This window comes from Hypanus sabinus, chromosome 13 (assembly GCF_030144855.1).
Source record: "Hypanus sabinus isolate sHypSab1 chromosome 13, sHypSab1.hap1, whole genome shotgun sequence".
In the NCBI taxonomy this organism is placed as follows: domain Eukaryota; kingdom Metazoa; phylum Chordata; class Chondrichthyes; order Myliobatiformes; family Dasyatidae; genus Hypanus; species Hypanus sabinus.
Genome location: NC_082718.1, coordinates 99959135 through 99985056, shown reverse-complemented (window position 1 = coordinate 99985056; position 25922 = coordinate 99959135). Strand labels below are relative to the sequence as shown.

General features: G+C 41.5%; 1 long non-coding RNA gene across 2 annotated transcripts in view; it reads left to right on the top strand.

Moving 5' to 3' along the window:
* Nucleotides 1-7867, top strand: part of LOC132404205 (uncharacterized) — a 145995-nt gene extending 138128 nt beyond the window's left edge. The window contains exons 5-6 of one of the 2 annotated variants that reach the window (XR_009515463.1): nt 4931-5009; nt 7757-7867. This is a non-coding gene — a long non-coding RNA (uncharacterized LOC132404205). Of the gene's footprint in view, nt 1-4930; nt 5222-7756 lie in introns of those variants that run through there. The other variant, XR_009515462.1, reaches the window with a different exon arrangement.
* Nucleotides 7868-25922: the final 18055 nt, after the last annotated feature.

The window sequence follows — 25922 nt, the reverse complement described above, 5'->3', positions numbered from 1 at the left end:
ATAGAGTATAAAAAATGCAAGAGAACACTTAAGAAAAAGATCAGGATGGCTAAAAGAAAGCATGAAGTTGCTTGAGAAGACAAGGTGAAGGAGACTCATAAAAGATTTTACAGATATGTTAAGAGCAAAAGGATTGCTAGGGACAAAACTGGATAAGTGCAAGTTTTTGCACTTCAGTAGGACCAACCAGAGTAGGTCGTATGCAGTGAACAGTAGGGCACTGAGGAGTGCAGTAGAACAAAGGGATCTGGGAATAAAGGTGAGTACATAATTCATTGAAAATGGAGTCATGGGTAGATAGGGTCGCAAAGAATGCTTTTGGAATATTGGCATTCATAAGTCAATGTATTGAATACAGGAGATGGGATGTTATGTTGAACTTGTATAAGATGTTAGTGAGGCCTAATTTGGGCTATTGTGTGCAGTTTTAGTAAGCTAACTACAGGAAAGATAGAAACAGGGGTGAAAGAGTGCAAGGAAAATCTACAAGGATGTTGACGGGTCTGGAGGACCCATGTTATAAGGAAAGATCAAATGGGTTAAAACTAAATTAGGAGGGGTATTGATAGGGTAAATGCAAGCAGGCATTTTTTGCTGAGGTTTGGTGGGACTACAACCAGAGGTCATGATTTAAGCGTGAAGGGAAACATGAGGGGAAAGTTCTTCACTCAGAGGGTCGTGAGACTGTGGAGTGAGCTGCCAGCGTAAGTGATGCATGTGAGCTTGATTTCAACAGTTAAGTGAAGTTTGGATAGGTACATGGATAGTCGGGGTCAATAGGAGTAGGCATTCTAAATGGTTTTGGCATGGTTTGGATGGGCTGAAGGGCCTGATTCTTTGTTCCACTTCTCTAGAACTCCATATAACTCCCACCATCTGAAAGATGAAGGTACAGAGAAACATCATTATCTGGAAGTTCCTCTTCTAGGCACACTTTTTCGTGAGTTGAAAACGTATCACTGTTTGTTCAGCTCCACAGAATATACAGCCTCCTGTGTACAGGCACACAGAAACACTTTGAAATGGTTCAAGAAGACATATTGGCAACTCATTCCGAAGGATGATTCGGGATGGGGAAATAGATGCTGGTTTCAGCAGGGACAAGAAAATCTTATTAGAGAATAACTTAAAATAAAATATCGTGCTCAGGAATTTCCAGCCAAGGTGGCATCAGTGAACAACGATTTCTCAAAGGACACCTTTCAGATAGCAAACCTTTCCAAGTATTTCACTTTTTCTGTACCTTCGGCGTGTTCTTTATTGTCTTGTTGGTGTCACGGAAACCATTGGAGACTGTGATGTGAGTTTGAATATCAATCAAATGATCCAGCACTGTGCTGCGTACAGAGCATTCCCCCATGGAGATCAGAGATGGGGGACTGTGCACACAAGCCGACTCGTGGTTAAGACCAGAGTCGAGGCATGGGGTCATGAACGACTCCATCTCAAAGCGGCGAGGAAGATCAAAGCAGCGAGATGCCTGCAGAGTAGGCCAGTGATGGCTTCCAACGGAGACAGTCAGCAGCTGGATCGGCGCATTCAGCCTTGGGTCAGTGGTCACTCTTTACAGAGGGACTGAGTCCGTGCGGCTGTTCTCCTTGTATGCAGACGAAATGTGTTTCCCATATTATCAGATTGATGTGATTATTGGCCTGTACTTCATATTGGTTTCCTCCAGTTTTTTAGTGTTCTCTTTTTTGGATGTTTGGCGGGTGGGTGATCTGTTAATTGTTTTGTGTGCAAGAAGGAGATTGGGGGTTTACTGCTACAGTTACTGTACTTCTTTGTGAATGATGGGGTGAGGGATTGTTATGTGTAGGGGTTTATTGATTGTTATTGTGGCTGTTTTTTTTTTGCCATGAGCAAGGGGGGGATTTTGAGATCCGCAAGTTTTGTTTCTTTTGTTTTTCATACTGGTTGGGGGGGGGACTTGAAGTCTTTTCTTTTATCACACCCATGGTCTTTCTGTATTAGCTGTCTGGAGAAGACAAATATCAGAAGTGTATTGTGTATGCTTACTTTGACAATAAATTAAACCTTTGAACCTTTGAACTGTTGAGTTAGGCAAGATGGAGTAGCCAAAAGTCTCCCTTCCAAAACTGTGATCCAATGAACTTTGCCAGAGGAACGTGCCTGCTTTGACTTTGAAATCATGCTAAGCTGCTCCATTCTACATGGTCAAAACAGCCTGGCGGCATCCTAGGGTGAAGTACTGTACAGGTGCTGCTTCTCGGATGCGGCTAGTGGGGGAGTTTATTCTGGCGACCTGTGGCAGGTTCAGGAAATTCGAGAAATGTTGAATAAAAGCCTAACTGGAACTCTACCACATTTTATAGGGGGAAAAAAAATACTTGTTAAAGCCAGTTTGCTTAAATGGTAAAATCACCTTTTATAAGTTTGGCATCATATCACAACACAATTCTAAACTGTTTTCCACAGAACCACAGCTCTAAGAAATCTGTAATTAGCACAATATATGTCCAGCTCTTCCTGCTACGCCATTCTCTGCTTGAACAGATAGCATCTGCACAACATACGTTTCATGTTTGTCATTAACAATGGCATCCTTTATTATTTCCAGATAAAACTATTAGCACAGGAACTTGCAATAATTAAACATAGTTTGAAGACAGGAGAAGTAAAAGAATGTAGTTGATCTATATATTATACAAAATAATTAATCTTCATCTTCCTCTGACAATCCCATGGAGATTGTTACACTCATATGGTGTTGATTGATTCTCGGAACCAAATATAATGTAGCATTCTATCCATGCAAGCAAATTGACTATTTTGAACTGGAGCTTTCAGATTGTGGGATAAAAGATTAAAAAATCATATTATGCATGCAAATCATTCAGTAATAATTGTAATCAAATGTTGTTTGGGTTCACTTAAGTTGAAGCGTATGGTTGAAGTGTATATTAATCATGGCAGTTCGGCCTCTATATATTTTCACTCTCTATCTGCTCCCATTCACTCATTGACCAGATAACACAGGGAAATGCTGGAAGAACTCAGCATGTCAGGCAGCATCTATGGAGGAGAATAAACAGACTAAGTTTTGTGCCAACAGAACTGGAACAGGATAAGAAGATAGTGTGAGGGGAAGCAGCACAAGCTGGCTGGTGATAGGTGAAGCCAGGTGAGGTATGAGGTGGGTGGGTTGGTGGGGGGGGGAGCAGAAATGAAGTGAGAAGCTGTGATCTGATAGGTGGAAAAGTTAAAAGGCTGAACAAGAAGGAATCTGATTGGAGAGGAGAGTGAACCATGGGAGAATGGGAAGTAAGAGGGGCACCAGGGGGAGATGTTTGGCAGGTGAGGAGAACAAAAGGGTTAAGAAGGGAGCCAGAATGGGGACTGAGAAAAGAGAGAAGTGGAGTGGCAGATATTGCTGGAAGTTAAATCAATGTTCATGCCATCAGATATCCTTGTTTACAGCCTATATCATTTGACGTCCTGTTTTACTTTATTAAACATGGCACCACTTTTCCTGTGTCATTACAAGCTTGTTTTGTTTCCTTGCCAACTCGGACAAAGCACCTCTGACCTGAAACATTAATTCTCTTTCTTTTCTCACAGACGCAACCTGACGTACTGAGTATTTTCAGCATTTTCTGTTTTGAGTTTAAGAGTTCCAAAATCTGCATGTTTTCAATGTTTCACAATAATTTTGAATGCTGGCAATTATACTTTGTTACTTCTGGAACCACAAAGTATGCTTCAATAGGTGCAGCTGTGGTTTGACAGTGGTTCTAGTTTTACCATGAGATACAGATGAGTAAACCACAAAAATGTTTAAGTGTACAGTTCTGATCTTCCTGTACTGAGATACACTCCCTTTTAATGATTTTGGAGGACTATAACATGGAAGAGTTTCTTGTATGACACTTGGCAGGGGAAAGACAAGAACTCTGAGTAATAATGGAAATGGAGCATGTCAGTTTAACTGTCCACGTGCTGTGCCTTTTCATTGCAGTCAATGGGAATGAAAGTCAGGTAGGGTGTATATTTGGAAATGATCCTGTAACACCCATTGGTCAATGGTAAACTTACCCTTATTCTGTTTCAATTGTTGCTCAAGCTGAATGAAATTTAAAATATATCACAGTGAAAAGTGGACCCAGTATCGTTGCCAGTTAAAGCTCCTGATTAGTTTTACTCAATAAATTGCTTTGCGTTTTGAACTTGGCAGCAACTGCAATACCTTTGTTCTTCAACTTGCATTTTGCCAGGTCCTGTCATAGTAAAGGATGTGGTAGATGAAGGGTTCTGAGTTCCTTTTCTTTGCGTCTCCTGCTTTCATTCAGCTCCTCTCCTGGCCAGAGTTTAAGCACTTTAAACTTACCCTCTTTATTAGTTTTCTTGATTCCTCATTCTCTCCCAGTCACCACAGTATAGGTAAAGCTGTTAATCAGAATGCATTGTGCAGAGTTATTTGTATTTGGCTTGTGCATTATGACAGTAATAACATGATTTAAATGTTATCCGCATATAGCCAACAAGAAAAAGTTGGCTTGAGGTTTGAATCTAACTTCCAAGTTGTTACAGTTTATGCATCTCAGTGGTCTGTGTTGGCCTCTTCAGTATTACTACTCTGAACTGATGGCCATTGAACTATGTGGAGTGAAGCCAGAGTTTACACTGATCTTATATTATGATAGCTCCTTCTTAACTGTTATTTGGCAGCACTGTAATAGAATTAAATGTTACGTTTTTAAAAAAAAAAGTGGATTGTAAATCTGATTGGTAAATTGTTTGGAAACCGGAAAAGTTAATAGGGGACATGTAAGAGTATAAAATTATGAAGGGCCTGGATATTGTTACACTGGCTATTTTCCTACTTTCTTCCAAAGATTGATGATCATAATATTTTATGATACGCTTTCTGAAAAATTAAACACTGGACTTTCTCTATCATTGCCCACAGCAGATAATTAAATAGGCTCTCCCTTGGTGGACATGGAGCTGGGTAAAATGAAACGGTAAACGCTACAAAGATTCAGCAGGTCAGTATGCATCTGTGGAAAGGGGAACAGTTAATGCTTCGACTTCAGGAGCTGAGCAGCTGAGAATTTTCAGCAGTTTCCGATTTCTGGCATCTGTGGTTTGCTTTTTATTTATTCTTGTGATGTTGGATAAATTCTTTACAGTATGGTAAATCTGCCTAATGATTAGCTTGGTAGCAACAGCAGACACCTTTCCAGTAATAAATGATATATGTGCACATATTGTTACAAAAGCTACAATAATAAGCTTAGAACGCTCCGGGTTTTTTTTCTGTAATTTAATACAATTGAATTGTTAGGATGGGAAACAGATTCTGCCCCCAGGCCATACGACTACTGAACTCCCTGCCCCCACACAGGTCTCATTACCTATGAAGCGCCAGTAGCGTTTTACTGTTTACTTTTAACTTGTATGGTATATGTACCTTATTATTTATTAATTTATTTGTGGTACTATTACTTTGTGTTATATGTGTGAATTATATGTACCGTGTTGTGCACCTTGGCCCGAAGGACCGTTGTTTCGTTTGGTGGTATACATACGATCGGTTGAATAGCAATAAACTAAACTAGAAATTCAACTTGATTCATTTGCTAAGAAAGTGACTATTGTACACTAGTGAAGCTGATGTGTGATTCTGCATCAATTTGTATAGTTATTTTCTGTTTTCTTTTAATAATGTTCCTCTCTTAAGCAAATCTTAATTTAACTGCTTTCTTGAAGATCCTCTTGGGCAGAATTATTGGGAAATCTCTGCTGATTAGACTGGTATGGGCCTTCCCAGTTTTGGGAGTGGGGGTTTGCTTCCAGTGCAGTGTTTATTTAAACCAGCAAAAAAGGTCATGGAAATGTAAGCTGTCTTGGACATCACTTGCAATTGAACTTCCTAGATAACTTGTGCTGGTTTGGTTAATTTCACACAAGTTATACTAGAAAATCTATTGCAATGAAAAGAAATTCAGCCTTAATATGTCATGACTTTCAAAGGGTACTTAGTCAAACCACAAAGGGAAGACCAAAAGAAAGTCCACAATACAAACATGGAGCTTTCAAAAGAATATTTAATTTATCAATTCAATAAAGAAAAGACTAATGCAGTTTTTAGGGAAGAAAATGGCATTATTGCAAGGGACCTACATACAATACAGATGACTCAAATTTTAGTTGTCTCTTTCTCTTATAAAGAAACATTTGTCCCCCGCCCCCTTGGGGCCATATGCTAGAAAAAATATTTGCATTAATTTGGACTTTTGTAGAACAGTCTCCCTTTGCCATCAGTCTAATGGCGCTTTGCCTAAGCCTTTGTCCCTTGCAATCTCAAAGCTTTCCTGTAATTGAAGAGCTTCCCTAAGGAGTCAATAATTACTTTCACTCTCGGTGATCTGCTTACTAACTTTAATGCAACCTTACACAAACCTACCAAACCCTTTTTATAACTGCACTGGAGCATAACCCATCATATGTGAACAATTTATGTCTTTCACTGACACTGAAATCTATACAATGACATAATGCTAGATCCATAACTCTAAGGAAATATATGGTTAGTTAAAGAACTTCTGACCTTTTAAAGCAGTGTAGCACATTTCCAGTTGTAATTCTCATTCTCATTCTCATTCAGAGTATCTGTTGTTTCATGACCTGGTAGATCCCTGTTGAGGTTGGACAATATCACCTCAAAGTCAAAAAGATAGTAGTCCAGAATTCAATCTGTGTTTGAAAACATCAGTATGATATTGGTGCGAGGCAGGCTGTCAAATGCTTTGTCTCAGGGAAACAATATTGGAAGCTTTTGTTTTACCATACAGATCAAGTGGAGTAGCACAGTGGGCGTGGATGGGCTTCTGGCTTCAGTTGGGGAGCGCAAGTATTCGGTGAAGTTGGAGCATCAGCTCTGAAGTGGGAGGCATACTTAAGATTTGCTGATGGGATAGGAATGGCTATTGTTGAATAGGGTTGGGGTCTCAAGATATTTGATGGGGTGTGGGATTCCTTATATAGAAAGAGCAAATTCAAAACTGTAGAACTTAGAGCAGCGTATCTCCTTTCAATTTCAACAGTAGCACACGTGCAGGGAGGTTTAGGAGGGAAAGCCTCCCTTAAGAATTAAACACGTTGTGTTGTATAAACTGGTAAATTGGTTTATCATTGTCACCTGCACTGAGGGACACGCTTTGTATGCAATCCATACAGATCATTTCACCACAACAGTGCCCAGTGGTCGCAATAACAGAATGCAGAATAAAGGGTTACAGTTACAGAGAAAGTGTAGTGCAAAGCCATAATTAGACCAGGAGTCCATTTTAATGGATCATTTAAGAACATTTTAACAGTGGATTAAAGCTGCCCATAGAGGAAAGGCAGTCTGCCCCATTGATTAATAAATATATATCTGTATGTGTTTGCATATTGAAGGTCTGTACATCACCCATTGTGATTTCACTATAATAAATCAAATTCTGTATTGTTAGTTATAAGATCCAGTTCTGTCAAGTAATTGTGGTTTTGTGTAAATATTTTGTACTTTTCATTTATAATCAATTGCAGTCACTCTAAACATTCTGGAGTTCAATTGCAATTTGTTGCTTAACAATACCAATAGAAGATTGGTGATTCTCTAATAATGTGGGATTCTTTAGAAACAAGTTGAAGCTGGTGTTTGCTCATTATGTGTGCCTTCTTGTAACTGTGTACACTTTGACTGTGTGTTTCGCTGCTCCCTGAGACTCTCCACAATGACATTCAGACAGGCATTTCATTTTGTTGGACCTCACCGGACGTGTTCAGATGCCATCTTCCATTAATTGGAACCATGGAGCATCCAGAAGGCAGACCAAAGATTTCTTCATCCCTGTTGGTAAGTTCTCTGATTTATTTTGGTGCAATTTACAATGTCCAGCCTCCATGTCCTTGCCCATGTTTATCTGGACCATCCTGCCTAGAAACCTGCAATTGCTAGGAGCGTTAGCAAGACTAGTTTGTAGAATCAAGGCTTCGTATTCTGCCTCTGATTCCATTCTGTTCACTATAGGTAAAAATAACTTTGGAGGTAGAGGACAAAATGAGTTTTACAAAGGAAGTTGGAAGATAATTTCACTCCGGCAAAATGTGATGCTTTATTCTAACACAGTGTCTCCAACTGTTATATAAGCCAAGCAGTCTTCACAGTGTTCATATTTGCCAGGGAAAGACCAACTCCATACATTGTGGGGGATGTTTTAAACTGTGAAGTAGCACCATTGGTGATCATGTATAGTTACCTGGTGGCCAAAAGCTGTCCTGCCTTGTTATGTGACAGCGCTTGCATATGGTGTTGATACATGGACAGGCCATGTAGGACTGCCTTCCAAACAAGATGTCTGTTTGTTCATTCTTGCAACAAGATTTCCACTTGAGCAAGTATCAAGCAAGATTTTATGTGTTAGAACGCAATATAATTAGTGTGCAGATTCATGACTCCATCTCAGGTCAAGTTACAATTATCTTTGTTCTCTTCCTTTTCCTGACCTTGCTAATGGGCCCTGAAATCCGTGATGTGCCTTAAGTTGCACCTAAGACCTCAACGTATTGATTTCCCACCAAACCTCCACACTCCAACCCACCAAATTTGGACATTTCCCTTTTCTGTAGCTGCAGTCCACTAAACGTTTGCAATTACTTTTCCTTCCATTGTAAACATTGTGTTTGAAGGAATTCATAATCATGGTAAACAGATGGTCACAACTTCTTTCACCTGAGGATAGTAGAATGCCTAAAATCCTGAGGTGTAAATGATAATTGATTGAAAAATACAGGTATGTGAAATCTTACCATTTTACCCCTCAGTCCACATGAACTCTGTTGCACGTACAATTTATAAACGCAAGAAAGTCTGCAGATGCTGGAAATCCAAATCAACACACACAAAATGCTTGAGGTAATCAGCAGTCAGGCAGCGTCTCTGCAAATGAATAAACAGCTAAGGTTTTCAGCTGAGATCCTTTTTCAGGACTCAGAGGGAAGGGGGAAGATGCCAAAATAATAAGGTGGTGGGGGGCGGTGGGGAAGGAGGCTAGTTGGAAGGTGATTGGTGAAGCCAGCTGAGTGGGGTAGGTCAAGAGCTGCAGAAGAAGGAATCTGATAGGAGAGGATAGTGGACTACAGGAGAAAGGGAAGGAGGTGGGTATACAGGGAGAAGAAATATGCAGGTGAAAAGAGGTAAAATATCAGAATGGGGAATAGAGGAATTTGGGGGTTGGGCGGTTGGTTTTGGAAATCATTTTTTACCGGAAGGAGAAATTGATGTTCATCACATCAGTTTGGAGGCTTCCCAGACAGAATATAAGCTGTTTCTCCTCCTCCCTGAGGTGAGCTCATCTTAGCAAAAGAGGGAGCATGGGCCGACATATGGGAATGGGACACGCTCCCTGCTTACTTCGTTGCGACTTACACAATTTCATGTGGATGTTATCCATTCCATTTCCCTCAAAGTATTTGAGTTCAGATTCAAATTTATTTGTTTATTGAAACACAGAGTGAAATGTGTCATTTCCATTAACAACCACCACACCCGATGACGTGCTGGGAGCAGCAGCCAAATGTTGCCACAAATTCCAGCACCAATATAGCATGGCCACGATGCTCAGCAGAACAACACAAGCCTTCATTCGTTTCCTCTCCTTTCTCTCGCTGATGGCGTGTGTCTGACTAGAAATGTAAACCTTGCTTCTCTTTCCACTGGGGGTTCCTGTCCTCCTGAACGTTTTCAGCACTTTAGATTTATTACATATTTCCAGTATCTGTAGTGTTTTAAAAAATTTTCCCCTTCTGAAATAATCAGCCTTGGGAATTTTTCATGAAATGAAAATAAGAACTTTATATATAGCAGCAAAATTAGGCCATCTGGCCCATTGATTCTGCTCTGTCATTTCATCCAGGCTGATCCATTTTCCCTCTCAGCCCCATTCTCCAGCCTTCTCTCTGCTCCATTTGCATAGCACATTTTCCACCTCTTTAAGGATGGTCCAAATTATTTTAGAGTCAATCAATCCTACTGCAATGTAGTCAATGAGAAAATGTGTGGTCACCTTGCACGCAGTATGTTGTAAAAACACTGGATGATGCCCAGGTGATTGTGGAATAAGTATTAGCAAGGACACCTGGGTGAGCTCCTCTAGTTTTCTTTAAAAATAATGCCATTAGTTCTTATATTTCTACTTTTGAGAATTTTTCTTTTAACATCCCATTCAAGGCATCACCTCAGTAGAGCAGTGCTCCCTCACTACTGCCTGAAGAGTTTGTTTCGATGTCACGTTCACAGTGTAGACGTAGAAGACAAATTGCATGTTTCTCTGTGGATGCTACTTCTCTGTGCAGAGAATGTTAGGAATAATTTAGTGAGATGAACCGACACTACCCCTGACTACTCAAGCAGCTCTTTGAAAATCACACTCTAACTTTCAAAAGCTATTGATTTCAAAGCAGCTTTTCACCAGTTTTATCTTGAATTCTTTGTACCTTCATTCAATTGTACTTGACTTTTTTTTATCCGAACTGGGATTCATGAAGGTGATTTATCAAAGGATATCAATTTGAATAGCTTGTTAAACAAGAAATAGAGCTAAACCATATGTATACAAAAGGTGAATGTACAAGCTCAGACAGACTTGAATATTCCCAGTTCAGTTTTGCACTTATGCCCTAATTAGGCATAAGCAATAAATCAGTCGGGAGAGCCCCTGGAGGTGTTAAGGAGAGAAAATGTATGCTATGGCCTCTCTTTCTGCTACCTCGTAATTGGTATCGGTGAATGATACAAATCCTCCTGGCACTTATCCTTGCAAGCGGAACCAGTGCCACACCTGCCCCGACACCTCCTCCCTCCCGAACGTCTGTTGGGGTCATCTACTGTATCTGGTGCATCTGGTGCAGCCTCCTGTACACCGGAGTGACCCAATACCAGTTGGGAGACCACTTTGCCAAGCACATATGCTCTGTCCACCAGATAGAGCGAGATCTCCCAGTAGCCATCTATTTCAATTCCACTTCCCATGCCCATTCCAACATGTCAGTTTGTGGCCTCCTCTAATGCCGCAATGAGGCCACACTCAGGTTGGAGGAGCAATATCTTGTATTCCGTCTGGGTAGCCTCCAACCAGATGAAATGAACGTAGACATTTTGAACTTCCAGTAATTGCCCCCTCTCCCTTCCCATTTCCCTCTCTCTCCTATCTCCTTATCTGCCTATCCTCCTCCTTCCCTTTCTTCCATGATCATCTACCCTCTCTTATTGGATTCCTCCTTCTCAAGCCCCTCATCTCTTTCACCATCAACTTCCAAGCTCATTACTTCACCCCTCCATCTCTCCCAGTACCACCTTGTACTTCATCCTCCACTCCCCCCACCTTCTTGGCCTGACTTTTTTTCCAGTCCTGATGAAGGGTCTTGGCCCGAAATGTAGACTGTTCATTCCTTTCCATGGATACTGGCTGACCTGCTGTTCATCCAGATTTTTGTATTTTAGCCTTGGATTTCCAGCATCAGCTGATTTTCTCACGTTAATGAAGGAATTTATGCTGGATGTTGCTCATAATGTCACCAGCAGCAGTGCTGTCCATTCAGTGCAGAAAATGGTTCACTGTTTGAAGGAGAACAGGGAAGGAAACCACAGTTTGCTACTCACCACATCCTGATAGACAGCGGCTAAAGATGGGATGGTTGGTAAGTTAATTGGCGACTGTATAACCATGGTGGTTGGTGGCAGTAGAATTGGGGGGTGGAGAGTTGATGGTCATGTTTGTTTTTCTTGTTCTCGTGTTCTTTCTTATATACAGTACTGTAGAAAGGTCTAAGGCACGCACATATAGCTAGGGTATCTAAGACTTCTTAAAAAAAACTTAGGAATATAGAAAGACTACAGCATAATACAGGCCCTTTGGCCCACAATGCTCTGCCAAACATGTATTTAATTCGCCAACATGAAGTGGAGATTAAGTTTGTAAATGTGGCGGGAGCAAAGAATGTCAGGAATGGTGAGGGTGGAGAGCCACAGAGATGTAGTGCCGCTGTAGTGTCGGGGGGGGGGGGGGTGTTGTTTCGCGCAGGTGCAGACACACCCAGTCCTGAGGTGCCAACCAATGTAATTTAATTCCAAACAGCTTATTTATTGATCGTTACAATATGTCTTTCTGGTGCTTCCCACTCCCTCTCCCCTCCCCAACCATTGTAGTTTTGTAAAATTGATGTTGGTTGGCATTTTCCATGTGCATGTTGTATCTGTAATGTTATGTGCCTGCGGTGCTGCAGCTGGTAACTTTATTGTTGCATCTATGCAAGCATGTATTTGTGCATATGACAACAAACTCGACTCTGATATGACATTAGGTTAGAAGGGGGAAAAGTGGGGAAATGTGTTAAATGGCTTCCTTCTGTGGCATGAGAAAACAAAATATTTAAAACAACTTCCTCACTGGCTTTTTAAACCAATTTTTGTATATTATATTTTTGTGTACCTTACCGCCGCACCAGACGACTTCTTGTGCTCCTTTCTTCAGTATGGAAATCTGCTGGTCTGCCCATTTCTCATTTTGAATAATCTGCATACTGGGCTAAATTGTGCTGAATTGCTGTCAGTATGCAAGCAGTGAGGCAGTGATAGTGAAACCACCCCTCAAAACCCATTCTCTAGACCCCTCAAGCATCATCCACCCCTCTCACAATGAACACCTGAGATGGTCATGATACAAAATGAACTATAAAGCATAAACACGAGAAATTCTGCAGCTGCTGGAAATCCGAAGTAACACATGCAAAGTGCTGGAGGAACTCAGCAGGTCATGTAGCATCAATGGAAAAAGACTCAGCCAAAACATAGACTCTTTATTTCTTTCCATAAATCCTGCCTGGCCTGCCGAGTTCCTTCAGCATCTTCTGTGTGTTATTCTTTGAACTGCGGTCAGTTATGTGCAGATGACTATATTATACAGACTGAGGCTTCTTAAACTATAATCAATTGTATTTATTTTCCTAACTTTTGTATGAAAATATCAGGACATGGGAGAAGAAATTCTTGCTCTGTAGCTTCTAACCCTGTAGTGCTTCTTTCCTGAAAAGTGTGAAGGTTCATGATGAAACTGATTTGATTATTAGGGGCAGATGAAAAATTGTTCCTGCACTGATGAACTAAGTGACTGACTAGACTGATTCATTGAAAAACCACTTGAGATCAATAATGAGTCTGACGGACTGAATTTTAAAAAGAAAATGCAATGATTGACAATGGGATTTAATGATTTACTTAATTAAGGATAATTGAGATCAATGTTGGACCTCAGTGATTGATTTGGCAAAAATTATGGAAATTGCCTTTAGAACTGCTGAAATGAGTGACTGGAAGGGAGGACACTATGTCTGCGATCCAGCTAAATAGGCTGCAGTATCTTTAACTTGACTGGACAAAAATTCCAGATTACATTTGGATTGATGGTTAAATTTGGCCTGAGTAACTTCAGTGACTAAGTAAAATTATAAAGATAAGTGGTTTTGCCGTGTGACTTGATGGAGTTTAAAAATGAAGCCTCAGATGTATAATGGGGGATAAGCTAAATCAATAAAAAGGCAAAGACAGCTTGTGTACACCTTCAGCTTCAGTGTACACCTTGGCATTGAACTAGTTCCCAGAAATTCTATTCTTAGCTTCATATAAAGACTAGGTCCCTGCACCAAAGCAGATGAAGATGTATGTAACTGTCCAAATGGATCTATCTGGTTTTTTTTCTGCTTGTAATAAAAACTGAAGCCTAGATCCTTCAGTACAAAGAGTCTGGAGGGAATAGGGAGCTTTGCTGGATGTACTGTGGAGAGATCCTCTTTTAGAAGACAAGCAAGGCCAATCTGTATGTGTGCAATATAGAGGCAGTTCATATCCAGGTAATAAAATATGCCACTGTAAATTATCCCTGAAGCTTACTAACAGGACCGTGCGTTGGCACATGCCGTGTGCAATGACCCACAGGAGAGATTCTGCAGAAGGCTGATTCACAACAGAGCGACTGTGAATTTGGATACTAGAAGATGTCCACTTTGATTGATGGGTTGTATCTCTGAAAAGGGATTGATACAAGATATTATGGCTAAGGGAAGGGTGGGGATAAATGTAAGGCACATACTTGCAGATTGTAAATCAGCAGAGATTGTTGAGTGAAATGGAATTGAGAAGTACAATTAAGTCTGGCCAACCTGTCAGCTTAAGTGATTGCAGTATAGACACGATGAAGATTTCACCAATAATGCCAACACTCTTCTGGAAGGTGAGTCTCAGGGATCAGTTCTGGTTCTGTAAGGAGTACTGAAGGGAGAATTGCTGGGAGCAGCAGCAGAAGCATCTGCGAAATGAGCTGCTAAACCAGTGACGCTGTCTGCACTGATCAGTGGAGGTCAGCATTCTTCAGACAGACCAAAGCAATACAGCAATCAATGGAGCAGATCAAATGCCTGCATCCTGTGTCCCTGCTACACTCTTTTATTGTTGTGTATTTAATATTTCAGCAGTATTTGAGTAATCTTGTTTGATTAAGCATTCTTGTTCGTTAAAATAACTCATTATGGTTTTATGTAAAAATGCATTAATTGCATACGTCATCTTGCTACCGCCAGATAAGTGCTCACTTCGCTCAAAGTAAACTCGAACTACACCCGTATTCCCTGGACTCCCATGGCCCCTTTGAAGTAATTTAATATTTTTAAGTTACAAGACTTAACAGTTACGAGTGGTGATGGGCAAGTAAACTACAAAATGCGCACCAGGCTGGGCTCTGATCTGAAAAGTTAGCAACTCCTTCCCCCCACCCCCCCAAACCCAAACACATCATCTGCTCGATCTGCTGAGTTCCCTCAGTAGCTTGTTGCTCCAGTAACTACATTCTCTTGTGTCTCCAGTGAAATTTCTCATTCCCAGTGATGGTGGGGCCTAACAAATGAGTGCAAATAGATTAAACTGAAGTATATGCGAGCATCTTCAGCCAGAGACACTGAATGGCTAGTCAATCTATCCAGTACCTTTGAGATGTCCACCTGTCTACAGCCAATTCAATTCCACCTAACACCTACATATCACGAATTGGCTGTGTGTAATGGATACAGCAAAGGCATCAGACTCTGACATCATTCCAGGTGCAGACATGGGCACATGCTCCAGGACTAGTCATTTTGCTAACAAGGACATCACTGAACCATTTGCTCTCTTGGTCCCAGAACTGGCATCAGCCTTCTATTTCTGATTTATTTAATTAACTGAATTTAAAATTACCGACTAGCAAACTGGGATTTGCAGTCAAGGTCCAGAACGCTGCACAATTTGTTCAGAATGTTAATCGTTATGCAATTACACACACAAAATAACAATTTTACTGCTATGATTTCAGAATTGTTTTTCCTTTGTAGGTATTGATTAATAAAATTCCTCGTTAGCTCATAAGGGAACTACACAGGCTACGGCCGAGAAAGACTGCTGACATTGAATTTCAGACGATATTTAATGCAGGTCCAGGGAATGAAAGGATGTGGCTGGCAACGTCCCAGAAGCTGTCTAGACTAAGGTAATCATCTGCAGAGGATTGATTGCCTTAATATTAAAGCATGAGTGAGAGAGTTCAGATTGATGGCAAGGTATGGAGCTTATGGAGCATGTTGTGGGAGGCCAAAATAATGATGGCTTTGATCTCTATGATATGTTGTCAGGGAGAGTGAGAGTGGGAAATTGCCTTTCATCCTGTCTGGACTGGGGATAGGTAGTCTCAGACCAGAGGCCGTGAAGGGGTTAAGTCAGCTGGCAGACTTGTCTCGTTCTCAGCGGCATGCTTGTGGAAGCCTACCTCACCCTTGGGTGATGCTGCCAGAGGAAAATAAGTAGGTGTGAAAAGAAAGGCAGCCGGGTATGACGGAGCGACATCAGAGGTAAAGTGCTAACCCTTCAGTGCAGAGAGGAAATCAAGGCTACTTGAGGGGAACGGCTGGTGTCCTTACAGTGTTAGCAGATCATTCAGACCATATTACTCTCCATTATGGAAATACAGATAGACGCAGGCATAGAGCAGGAAAATGGGCCCCTCAACCTGCTGTCTGCACCCCTTTCTGTTAATCCAATTCTCATCTTAAAGAAACAGGGCCACAGAAAGGTGACATCCTTTAGTAAGGGCCCCCATCACCCAAGGCATCCGCTCTTCTTACTGTTACCATCAGGTAGGAGGTACAGAAGCCTGAAGGTACATACTTAGCAATTCAGGAACAGCGTCTTCCCCTTTGCCTTATGATCCCTAAATGGATATTGGACCCATGAACCCAACCTCGCTTTTTTTTCCCTTTTTTAATGTATATTATTTCTGTTTTTGCACTATTTTATGTCTAATATATATATAAACTGTAATTGGTTTACTTATTTATTTTTTCTTTCTATATTATCATGTATTACATTGAAATGCTGCTAAGTAAACAAATTTCACGTTGCCAGTGATAATAAACCTGATTCTGATTCTGATCTCAGTTTATTCTCCTCACTTTCCCATCAATGTTCCCCTAGTTTCTCCAAATCCCACACACCAGGGGGCAACTTACTTATATGACTGTACCACCTCCCCAGCTCCCAGTTCTTTGAATATGGGAGGTGGGGGGGGGGGGGGGAACAGAACACCAACAGAAACCCACACCATCATAGGGAGAATATGGAAAATCCATGCAGACAGCATCTGGGTTGCTGGAACTGTACAATTTGGTCCCTTTTCCTGTAGCAAGTTTATTTGAGATATGCATAACAAGGTTGTAGCTGCTTTGAATCACTACTCTACCTTCTGTCATTTTTAACCTGGTTGTGTTTGTACTTTTAGAGTATTTGGTTTATTTACATTCTAACATGGATATTGTGATTTAGTGGACTTGAGTATCTGGCATCTGTAACCATAAGACTAGATTAAATCATATCACTGGAACTGCTAGAAACATCTGATAGCTTAGTGTGTAGTTCACCTCAGTCCTTGCAAAGCTGTGAGCTTGTTGAGGCTCAGCTCAGACACTTTCTTTAAAATGCAATCCCTCGAGCCTGGCTCGTTGCCAAGAGCAAATATATGAAAGAGTAACAGAAAGACACCAATTTGGAAAGCTGTATTGTAAATCACCTGAGTGAAGGGGCCCACAGAGATGAGAATACCCAAGGCTAAATGTGGCAGGATGCCCATGTAGAATTACCACTTACTAGAGCAAATTGCCAGGGTTATCCACCACCCACTCATAAATGTACACCATCAATCACACTCTCTAGTGTATACTCACTGTAGAGAACAGAGCGCAGTGCATTGCTATCGGACAAAGTGCCAGGAAGTTTTGTTTTAAAAGTCCAATTTGCACCTAAGTAATGCCAGCAGGAAACTAATGGACAAATCACTTTAGAGGAGGATGCTTGAACACAATAATGGATTACTCCGTCGTACGTATCTTTCTGACTCATGCTTCCATGGTAAAAGGTAGGTATATAGGTGTCCACTTAATAAAATATTTGAGTCTTCTGTATGTGACGGCCATAAAAAAAATAAGCAAAATATATGAGGAGATAGGTGAGTTTGTCATTCAAAAAGTACAATATCTTATTATAGGAAAGGAAAGATTAAAAATTAGTATAGACATCATAGGCATAAGAGATTCTGGAGATGCTGGAAATCTTGAGTAACACACTCAAAATACTGCAGGAGCTTAGCAGGTCAGGCAGCATCTGTTGTTACGTGAACAAAGTCACCAGAAGGACTCAGCTGGTAGATATGAAGTAGTCTATTTGACAAAATGAAACAAAGCAGGCATCATATTGCAACCCTTCAGAGGAAGAGGCCTGTTCAATCCGATATTACATGACATTTTAAATATTAAAGAACAACGGACAATTCTATATTTACAATGTATCTACAATGCTTTCTTTGAATTATGTATAACTTTCTCACTTCCTTCTTCACACCCACACTACAGCTACACAAATGAATGTTAAATTGGCATTGTCTGGTCTTTCTGTTAGCTGTGGTTCATGGCTCTTAGGAACCCGTTGTCCAGAGCTGCATTTTAAATTTAATCCATGGTCCCTATTCAGATTTTAAGATTGGTGGCTAAAGTTAGTTGCTAAAGTTAATGTTTTGTTACATGTCCTAACCCCAAAAATGCTCTAAGAGCATCTATGGAGAGGAATGGAGTTGACATTTCAGGCCCAGACCTTTGATCTGTTTTAAAATTAAATGTGGGTCATAATTTAAATTTCTTAATTGTATGCTATCAGCATTTGCATTACCAGTTAGGACAAATCAATGGATTAAGTAATTATATATAAAAAGAAAGGTTGATACAGAGTGGTGCTAAACTCAACTTCAGATACAACAAGCATAATGTTTGATTAACCCATACTCATTCAGCAGAATATTGGCAATAAGCCAGTGTTATTCGAACTCCAAATTAGAATTTTCTTTTAGCATTTTAGACAGACGAACTGGGATGGACCCATTCAGCAGGATGCTCAATATCATAAATGGATCGTGTCGCTGGAGGCTAGGCTCCCCATTTCAAGCTGGGATGCATCCCTTAGATGTTTATCCAGTGTGGCTGGAGAAGATGCTGGTTTTCTACAATTGAATGCTGAGCTGAAGAATGCCACACATTGGGATATATTGGATGCTGCACTGAATGCATTGGCAATGAAAGGAGAAAGGAGGGGCCATGGCTTGTATCTGTGGGTGCCCAGGTCAGAAAGTCAAGGATGGATTATTTCTGGAGGTCAAAGCTTGGAGTTAAGTGTGAAGAGACCACAAGAAGGATAGCACAGGCCCCAGTTTATTGGTGGGTAAGATCACACGAGAGTTCTGTTAAGCATGGACAAAAACTTCAGTCAGGCAACATAACCAATATACAGTAGTGAACTGGTTAGCACAACACTTTACATTACAGGTGAAAAGTATAATACAACATAATGCATAGGAAAGCAAGGAAAGGTGCAGTCTCAAGTAATCAAGTCAAGTCACTTCTATTGTCATTTCGACCATAACTGCTGGTACAGTACATAGTGAAAATGAGATAACGTTTTTTCAGGACCATGGTGTTACATGACAGAGTACAAAAACTAGACTGAACTATGTAAAAAAAACAACACGGAAAAAAACTACACTAGACTACAGACCTACCCAGGTCTACATAAAGTGCACAAAGCAGTGCAATAAACAGGACAATAGGGCAGTAAAGTGTCAGTCCAGGCTGTGGGTATTGAGGACTCTGATGGCTTGAGGGAAGATACTGTTACATAGTCTGGTCGTGAGAGCCCGAATGCTTCGGAGCCTTTTTCCCAGACGGCAGGAGGGAGAAGAGTTTGTATGAGGGGAGTTCAGGATTAGCTTGCCACAGGACTTTGGCAGAACCTGGAGTCAGCACTTTCCAGCATTTATATGGCAGCCAATCCCATCTACATACTCACGGATACAATACACACTGTGGAAGCACTGTTGCTAAAATATTGGCTGTGGACAAAAGTGCATCTGATCTCTTTTCTTCAGTAACACACAGACAAAGTGCTGGAGGAACAAGCAGCATCTACAGAGGGAACTGGACAGTCACAGTTTTGGGCTCAGACCCTTCAGTTCCTATATATACTCCTCCATCAGGCTTTCTGTATGTACATGCTGTGCAGGTGGCTATGCACTGGAGCAGGGATGGCCAACCTATGCCACATGCGCCAAAAGTGGCACATTGGATGATTAGAGGTGGCGCATTGCACCCCAGTGATAATAATAAAAAGTAAGCCTACTCATGCAAAAAGTATTAACCAAAAACCAATTTGTAGAGAAAAAAAATCTTTATTTATAGCAGCTCCGTGAGGAAAACCATTGTGCATTGTTTGTGAAAACACTTTCTCACATAATAGAAGACATGATCTTAATAGACACTAAAACGCAACATCAGACTAAAATAGAAGGAAAACTGAAGCTAGTGCTTGGGTCTGAGTTACAGAAAGAATATGTGATTAAGAAAAAGGAAGAAATTAAAAGAAGTCAAAATATATTTGTTAAAAGTCTCATTAAGGTAAGTAATATTTACCTTGTTTTTATATTAAATCAATATATCATGTAAAATGGTAAATATGTCTCCATTACCATTTTCACAAGAATTGAATCGGGTTATAAGAGTTGTATGGTGCATCTGAACTTGTGCGTGAAAAGATTGACGCATGGAATCCAAAAGTTTGGCTACCCCTGCACTAGAGTCATCTGTGATATTAATGGTCAGTACACATCACCTTTCTCTCAGTTGCCCCCCACACTATGGAGAAGACTGTAATCTTTACAAAGGCATATGCCTCTGGTAAATGATTCACGGTCAGCCTTTTTGAATGATAGGTATTTATAACCTTGCTAGGCATGTAACATTTGTACTTCAACAATAGACTTTGTGATGAAAATATATACAAAAGGAAGAAACAGTGCAAAAAAAGCATCAATAGTGTAAGTTTTAAAAAGAGTATAAAATTGAAACGAACATAGCACCAGTGTCACAACATAATGTGGCCCCAGGAGGTGATGCCCTTTCATTATTCAAGGGGCTTCCCCACCCAACTCCTTCACTGATGTACACTGTGGTGAAAGGAGCCTATTTGTGTTCCTTCCTCACAGAGCCTTAGCATTAGCCGCACAGACCTTTATTGTGTTCCTCAGTACCGCCACCTGCAGCCTGGACTGAGCCCGTCGGCAGCATTCCTTTACACCTTGCAGTAGTACATTGCCAATGTTGTCAAGGTGACTTCTGCAATGTGCTGTCTGTAATGATCTGCGAATACGTGAGTAGGGCCACCTTACAGAATAGTGGCAACTCTTATGCCACTATTCGCGGTTTCAGACAGAAGAATTGATCCCGCACTTTCTCCCACTGACAACCCCAACCACTCTCGTGATATCTTATGTTCTGCTTGAACCTCTGCTCATTTTCTCAGTCATTGTAAATGTCTACTCATGTCCCCATGTTAACGAGCAACAGATTTACCCAGAAGCCGTGAGCATGGTTAAAAAGTTGTTCAACATTTGTCACACTGTTCCTGCATTCCATATCAAGTGTCACTTTTGATCACTTTTGGATCATATCAGAAGTCTATAACAATCAGCCAGCAACTGAATTGTAAGTAGGTGATGAATTATTTATTTATTGAGATACAACATAGATGAAGCCCCCAGGCCCTTCGTGCCAGGCTGCCCAGCAATCTGATTTAACCCTAGGCTAATCACAGGACAATTTACAACAACCAATTAACCTACCAAACGGTAGGTCTTTGGACTGTGAGAAGAAAAAGGAGCACCTGGAGGAAACCCACATAGTCACAGGGTAAATGTACAAGCTCCTTACAGGCAGCAGTTGAAATTGAACCCAGGATGCTGGTTACAGTAAAGCGTTGTACTAAACACTATGCTACTGTGCCACCCTCTCTAAATAACAGTAGAGGGTGCAACTTCATGAAGCAAACTGTACAAAATTCCATTGGCTGGAATATTGATCTCAACGGTCAATATTGCTCTGTGTTTTCCTCTGACATTATCTGCTTGGTTAGTGGGAGTTCAGGGCAGGCATGCTATTACTTACACAAGTACAAGAACTAATCACAGACAGATGAAATTCTGCAGATGCTGGAAATTGTAAGCAACACACACAGAATGCTAGAGGAACTCAGCAGGTCAGGCAGAATCTATGGAGAGGAATAAACAGTCTGAGTTGCCAGTTGGTCATTTCCCTCCATAGATGCTGTCTGACGTGCTGGGCACCTCCAGTATTTTGTGTGCATTGCTCGCAATTACCGATGCTCCATTAGCGTGGCTTCTACAGGTGCCATTTATTGATCCAAAGTCTGCAACATGACTGCTTTTGACTTGAGGCCAATCTCGGCTTCAGTGTCCCGTAACGCACTCTAAAATTCTGATCAGATCTGATTAACAGCTTGCAAAAAAAAAGAAAGAAATATAATCTTATAGAGCCTCTATTCTATATTGCAGACTTTTGTTGTTTTATGAGTAATGGGTGCTTGTTGTCATAACCTTTGTGATAGGTCGATTGTACCAAAGGCTAATTACCACTGCTCTTTGTAAATAAGTAACTTACCTTTGACAGTTTGACATGGAGCAGTCACCCTATGACATCTGCTTCACTTATATTTTGCATTTTTATTAAAAGGTTGATTGCAGCTGACTACAGAAACATATGTTTGCAAAAATTACATTGAAAAAACTTCCCAAATGTATTAAAATTAATTACCAGCTGAAAGCAATTTCAAATACTTTTAACACACTTTGCTTTTTCTAATCTATTTAATTTGAAGCTTTTCAAACTTAGTGTAAAGTGGCTTTGTCTTTATTGCGCAATGTGGCTGAAATATTAGAGAATGAGCAGTGGGAATGTAGTCAGATTGCTGGGAATGCAAAACCATTTATGGTGATAAAGACACACTGGTGTGAGTTTCTGCCTTCATTGCCTGTGTATTATTAAGTTTGGCACTTTGAAGTTTGATATTAGGTTACGGGTTCTGATATAATTGATGAGATTGAGATAAGATGCACAGGTGGGGCAAGAGGTATTTAGTGGAGTAGGCAAGTGCATACTTTGGGATGTTGTGCACTCCTTTTGCTACTAATCTGGGGTTTAATGTAATACTAATGTGTGGACGCAATGCCATCCTGAATGTCTACTCTCCACTTTGAGCGACCTCCATTTTCCAGGAGTCAGTTGGGATATGACATCCCTTCAAGAAAGGTTCGAGAATCTTTCCACCTAGTAATCCATTACTGCAGCAGGGCTCAGAATAGTGTTATTTTATTTTATTTAGCAATTCAGCACAAAGTCCCTTCTGTCCTTTGAGCAACGCCATCCCAGCAAGCCTGATTATCCCCAACTTAATCACAGGACGGATTACAAAGACCAATTAACTTACCCAGTGCACCTTTTGACTGCAGGAAGAAACTGGAGCACCTGAGGAAAACCCAACATTCCATTAGGAGGATGTATAGAGACTCCTTGCTGAATGACTCCACAACTAAACTTGGAACTCCAAACACTCCGAGCTGTAGTAGCGCCATTGCTCCTCCATGACACTCCATGTTGTGTTTGAGACACAGGGACAGTAGATGCTGGAATTATTCCTAATGTGGATTTTTGGTCAGAAATATCAATATTTCCTCTCCCCTACCAATGCTGCTTCAACTGCAGAGTTCTCCGAGGATCTTCCTGTTGCTCAGAATAGTGCATCTTTTCCATGAGTTTGCCACTGAAATGCCTTGCTAATCAGAGCTGATTGATTGTAATTAGCGCCACAATGCTGGGATGTTGTCTGTGAAAAGACTGATGTCAGTTCACTCATCCTGTTACATCTACAGACTCTACCATGGAGTCTAGGTGGCCTCGCAGGCGGAGAGCTGAATGGAATTTGCAGTCACGTTCATGAGTATGCATGTTCCAAACCAGTTAGTGTTTCATTGTGGTTGTATTGAGCTCACTTCCTTTTGTCTCAGTCTTATTGAGTCTTGACCAAAGCACAGCATTGTAATGCTCCCTGTTTACCTTAGTCCTCATTCTGGGAAAGAAGACACTATAAATTATTATTTAGTTACTGCTTCCATACCACAATGCTTTTAGCTTGAGAGTTTTAATTAATGTCCCTGTTGGCCTCATGCTTATTATTTTCCTTTTGCTCTGAACAGTTCTTATTAGGGTTTAGGGAACTGTTCAATCAGTATATTTCCCTCGCCACTTGGCCATTCATTGCGCATCCATGTCAAGAAGGTTTGACCACCAAAATGGACCCAGCAGAAAGACAGCAGTTGACCATGGCCCTGACATTCATTGATCAGGTAGGAGAGAAGTTAAATTCAGTGGAGGCTGCGTTGGCAGTGATGGCTGATTCAGTGTGACAGCTACTTGCAGAATGAAAAGCCCAGCCCAAACAAAAGTTCATAGAGGAGAAGTTAGTAGAGGCTAGGCTGGGGGAAGAGTCTCAAGCAAAGCGGCGTCCACAATCACAGCAGGAAGAACAGGTGTCAGTACTGACAGTGACAGTTTACCAACTCACCACACACAGCCAGAACCGGGTGGCCGCCACTACTGCCCTCACTACCGACAGCCAGAATCGAGTGGCCGCCACTACTGCCCTCACTACCAACAGCCAGAACCGGGTGGCTGACATTACACTGCCGCAATACAGCAGCCTTCCATCATGGAAGTTCTGCTCCCAGTGTCTCCCACATCCTCCTCTTCAACAGTCTCATCAGTCCTAGCCACTAATGCACCAATTTCCTTGGCAACTTCCGGAACGGAGCTGAATATTCCTCTACCAGGTGGATGCGGGAACCTCATTACCCAGTGTGAGCTGACTTTCCAAGCCCAGCCAGGTCAGTTCAGTGATGGGGTATGCAAACCGGCTTACACGGTGGATCTCTTGGATGGGTCCCTCCACTCACTCTGTTCAACACTCAACACGGTTCCTCTACAGCCCAGTCTTTCCAATAATTCGTGGTTGAGTTGAAGAGAGTGTTTGATTTTCCATTATGGGGTCAGGAGGCAGCCCACCGACCCCCGACCTTTCAGGAATGGGACGGTGAGGGGACTACGCCGTAAAGTCCCTCACACATGCAGTTGAGACATGGTGAAATGAGAAATCCTTCATCGCTGCTTTCCAGAATGGTGTGAGGGCAGGAGTTCAATATGAGATCGGAGTGTATAACAAACAGGATAAATCCAGTCTTTCTGATTGGCGTAGAGAGAGAATAGTGATCTTTTTAGATCACTGTCTACCTTCACCCTGTCTCTCATCATCTATATACAGTTGGTGCAGGAGCTATACAGGTGGGGCAAATGCACCTACCACAGGAGGAATGAGTTCAGCGCAGGAGAACAGGTTGCTACCTCTGCTGTGGCAATCCTGGGCACTTCCGGGCATCATGTACCAAGCCCTTAGTAAAAAACGATACCCATCAGTAGGAAGGGTAGTTTGATGATAGGCTCTCCTTGCGTGTATCTTCCCTTAGTCCCACAGTGCTTCTAGCTTCCTTATCATTGGGGTCTCAGACTCACGAGCTTCAGGCATTGACTGACTCCTGGGCAGCTGAGGAACCTCACTGACATCTCTCTGGCACAAAGGTGGAGAGTTCCGACTCAGCATTTGAGAGAGAATATTGATATCAAGCCTCCAGGCACCAGCAAGATCCACCTTCCCACAATATCCCTTCAACGTGCTAGAAGGCAACAATAGGGAACAGCGATCCTTCTATCATGTTGATTCAAAGTATCAAAGATTCAAAGCTCATTTCTTATCAAAGAATATATAAATTATACAACCTTGAGATATGTCTGCTTACAGGCAGCTGCTGGTGTTGGGCCTTCCCTGGCAACCTCGACACAACCCACAAAACAATAGGTCCCTAAAGGTGCTCCAAGAGTGGAGTCCACCCTGTCAACATATCCCTTCCTATGCCAGCTGCAACTGTGGAACTGTCTGGTGTTATGATAATCTTCTCGAGTTCCTCAGAAAGAAGAAGACCACCTCCCTGCCATATGACTGTGCCATTGAGCTCATCGCTGATGTGTCTTCCTCAGGGCTGGCTCTTTTCCTTCTCTTGTTCTGAAATGGTGGCCGCATCAAGGAAAAATGGGCCTTAAGATTTATCTGTCTATCAGCCTCACCAACTCGGCCGGGCTTTTTTTTTTGCAAGCAAGAAGCATGGCAAGCACTGTCCCTGCATTGATTATTGGCCCCTCAACAACATCACGGTGAAAAACCGCTACGTTTTTCCTCTGTTTCCTTCGGCGTTTGAACATCTCCAAGGAGCAGCCATGTTCTCCAAGATAGATCTGTGTTACTTGGTTCGCCTCTCAGAAAGGGACGAGTGGAAGAC